Here is a 4,294-nt window from a genome sequence, read left to right on the forward strand (position 1 = left end):
TATTTTATTCTTTTTCCAACATTTTTGTTCTGAAATGTGTGACAAAACAGTATGATTGATAAGTTTAATCCATTGAGATTAAAGCATGATTGATAAGTATGATTGATATCCATTGAGAAATGTTTTTTTTAAGATATGTAAAAAACATACATGGGTTACATGTGTTACATGGGCAAAGGCAATTTCTGTTTAAGTTTTACTTTTCTGTACTATCATTACACAGATATGGGTCCTTTACAGTTAAGATGCAACTTGAGTTTAACAATTCAAGATTGCAAAACATCAGTGTCTGGTTTTCGCTTTAATGCAACTCTTTCAATACTCTCTTGGGTCAATATAGAAAATTATTGCAAAACATCCGATAAACACAGTGAAGTCCATAATTACTAACACTTTTTAGTCTGTAGCCTGTATCCCAGGTGCTGGTTACTCTGTATAATTTAAATCTGTAAATAAGCCATAAACCATTTTTAATTTTTTTTGTTTTTCTCACTTTTAACTTTCTTAGTTACTATATAAATATATAAACAATAAAATTGTTATTCCACCGATTTTAATAAAAATTTGCCAAATTTTTGTAGTACAAACATTAAGAAAATATAGTCTATATTACCATAGATACAACAGTAGTAGCTTATTATAAACTCTGCTTCATTAGAGAACTGTACTAGAATTCTCAAGCCTTCAATTACTTCAGAATATCGGATTACTGAGAGGATTAAATGAATGGAGAAAAGTTAGTCAAATTACACAGTTTGTTGGGTTCTCTCTCTTTCGATTTTGTTTTGAAAGCAGATTTCATCATGTATCAAAGTTTACTTCACTGTCTCCTAATGCCACTTACGTTTGTTTCGACACAATGACCCCAACTTCATTCGTTTACTACTTTAATAATTCAACGCTACAAATACGTTCTAATAACTAAGAATTAAATTATTAAACAAACAACTTAAGTTTGTAAGGTATAATTTACATTAGATGTCCAAGTTAAAACAGAAATTAGACTTTAGTTCTCACAAGGGCCCCTTTACTACAACTGGCACAACTGAGCTACAAATAGAACAATATTAATTTTGGATTTAAATCAAATATACCATATATATACTTACTTTAAATATATACTTACTAAATATATACTTACTTAAATATATACTTACTTTAAACTTTTGAAAATTTTACGCGATTCAGTAAAAGTCACAAAAATTTAATCACAATCTCTGTAAGTAAAGTTCCATAATTTCTGGAATCGTCATTGTTGCTAGAGTAAAAACTTTGAATAGGTATAATTATACATATAATTATTAAAATTACCTGCATCTCATTAGAAGAAGACTATCTAATATAATCTAATAATCTTTCACTTTTCCACTACGCAAAAAGAATCCAAAAACCTATACAAAATAGCTTGTCTCTGATTAGATGATCCCGCCGTCGTTATTCCAACACTCTTTCCAGTAGCCGGTTAACATCTAAGGAACAAAGTCAAGTATTCATATTGCGAGACCGCCGGTTTTTACAGAAGGCAAGTTTCATGAGCAGAGCACGTGTTCTGGTTACATCAAAACCATATGTCATTATTTTCTTGAATTTCAAATTTCTAGAAAAATATTTATAAATGTCAAAAACATTTCAAAAGAAAAATATTTTGAAAAGAATTTTTTTTTTGAGAAATAGAACAATCCTTAAGTTCTGCATCTCACAACACTCAAACACTCACCAAGAATTCTTAATACCTGTAACTAATTGTCTCCCATATTTGTGATACTTTTTTTATATATATATATGCACATCAACTCACTTTTTCATTTTAATAGCACTGATTATTATATACCATTTAATTAGAAATTTTATATATTTTTCATATTTTTTAACGCTATAGCGTCTCTTCAGTTTAATATACGAAATTAAACTGTGGTCTTAAGTTATATTTTATATATAAGACTTCATTATAAGCACATTGCAAAAATCCAAACGATAAATTTTGAGTAACGTTTGCCAAAAGGAATTTATTTTAACTAAAATACAAAATATTTTGATTTGGTATATAGTTATTCAAAAAATTCGTTAGCTTACTAGATTCCAAAAATATTATATAATAATTTAATTAAGTTAAAGTTATCTTCGCAATGTAAACAGTATACCTCGAATTGAAATTTATACATGACATCATTATTATGTTCATGGGTTGATAATGTTAACTGATCTTCTACATTTGGCATTGTATTAAATACTTTTATCTATCCGAACATTATTACCGGAGAACAGAATTAATTTATTGGTGTAGAATCAGCCAAAAAAATTGGACCGAATATTCTGAATTGGCATCAGTCTGATTGTATAGACATTCATTCTCTTGATAGAAACCTCAAAAAGACTATTTGGATTAAAAATAAATCTTTTTCACTACAAAAGTTGTTGTGTAATTATATTTAAAGTTTTTTATTATTTAATACCTTTGTAATAGTAAATAAACCACAAATAATAAATAAACATATTTATATTAAACTTAATGTATATTATATAAAATTGTCAATACGAGCTAGTTTTCGTTTTTAACTTCAAATGGACTTACTGCTGTTTAATTTTAATTTGAAATATATATGAGTTGTTTCAATAAATTATTAATTTAATCATTTAAAATGAAGAAGAGCATTTGTAACATATGTTAGAGTAAGATTTTGCAAATTGCTATTAAATTATTAAAAATTGACAGTTTTGATGAAAGACGTTTGAGCTACAAATGGCACACAAGTAATGTTAAACATATGCTTTTTTTATTTAAACATATTAAATTAATATTACTTATTTTTAACTTCTAATTTTTATTTATTATATCAACTTTAGCATTAATACAATTTAATGCAATAAAAAAAATTTGAATGAACACGTTTTCTAACAAAGTTTTTACACATTTACAAGGATTTTATTTGCACGAGTACATCGTGTTTTGTATGTTAATGAGTTGTAGTCAGATATGTTAGCAACATTGTTTCAACAAAATGTTTGTTTGATGTTAACAAGTAATTAATAAACAATTTCTGAAAATAACATATAAAAAACGAAAATGTTTTCAAATTTATTTTAGTTTTTTTGAGCTAAAAAAATAAATAATAAAAATGTGTATTTTATACTTTGCCTATTTGAAACGCTTAGTAGTGAAAATTGTTGTTGGCAATTAGTTGCAGTAGATGCAGTAAAGTGTTGGCTGTTGGAAAATGACACCGACCAACTCCACTGCAATTAACATTGCTGGAAAATTGCTGCAACAGTGTTTGATGACACATAAATCAAGTGATCAGCTGGAAAGCTTTGAATTCGTAGTGCTTTAATGATTGATGCGATTGCATTTAGCGGCTATAAACTAAGAAAGTCCCTCGACTTTAGTTTCTTCACAACCGTTTTGTCGTTTTGCTTTCAAATGTTTCTTTTACCTGTACTGGACTTTGGCTTTAATGGACCGATATTTATTTTACTCACGCTCGGCACCTCAAATTATGCTTACAAGTTGTCAGCTGTCAATCTTTTTTGCCATTTCAATTTTTTATCTCGAACTTTTGCTGTCAAATTAAGAATTCAACAATTGCCAAAAATCCTTGTTCCCTCAATAATTTTTAAATTCATGCATATTAATAACAAAAATTTATTAGTGTCAATAAAGTCGACTTCACAACTGAAATAGTTTCTGCAACCAGTTTTTGTTGCTGCTTTTATTTTGTTGATTTTATTAATTTTTATTTTTATAAATTTATTTACAAATTTAAAATTAAATAAAATTTTGTGTTAATGAAAGTTCGCAAGAAAAAAATAAACTGGAAAACCAGCAGGCCGACAACGTTTTATGCTGCTTAATTTATTCCGATATAAAGGCATCCTATTTTTTGCAGGTACCATATATGGACTACGAACTGAGAATGCTACATTGGCACATAATTCCTTTATGCATTCCTGAAACATTAAAAATTATGGACATGCTCGAATTGGGTACGTTCCTTTCTTGCTGGTGGCTTTTGTTGACAATATGTTTGCGTTAGTGAACGCATGTGCGAGGATGTGAGTATATTTTACAATATATAAATAAAATTGAAGATAATTAAAATATTTTTTATTTAATAAGGAATCTGTACAGAAAAAAATCAGACATTTTCAATAATAACCGTGAAATTCATAGAACTATCTCAATTTATCTGTTTTTTCATAATGCCGTGGTTTATATATCTTTAATATATAAATATCGCTGAGGTTTCGTAGTTACTTTGACACATTTTTCAAGGCAGATTTAAAAAAAAAACCCAAC

At 27.6% G+C, this 4,294-nt stretch overlaps 1 long non-coding RNA gene across 1 annotated transcript; it reads right to left on the reverse strand.

The window, feature by feature from the left end:
* Positions 1-879: 879 nt before the first annotated feature.
* Positions 880-2,011, reverse strand: LOC119668266. The gene is made up of 5 exons (XR_005251476.1): positions 1,718-2,011; positions 1,312-1,597; positions 1,158-1,258; positions 974-1,050; positions 880-921 (listed from the first exon to the last, which is right to left on the reverse strand). It is a non-coding gene; the product is annotated as an uncharacterized LOC119668266 (long non-coding RNA).
* Positions 2,012-4,294: the final 2,283 nt, after the last annotated feature.

Source organism: Teleopsis dalmanni, chromosome 1 (genome assembly GCF_002237135.1).
Source record: "Teleopsis dalmanni isolate 2A chromosome 1, ASM223713v2, whole genome shotgun sequence".
Lineage (NCBI taxonomy): Eukaryota > Metazoa > Arthropoda > Insecta > Diptera > Diopsidae > Teleopsis > Teleopsis dalmanni.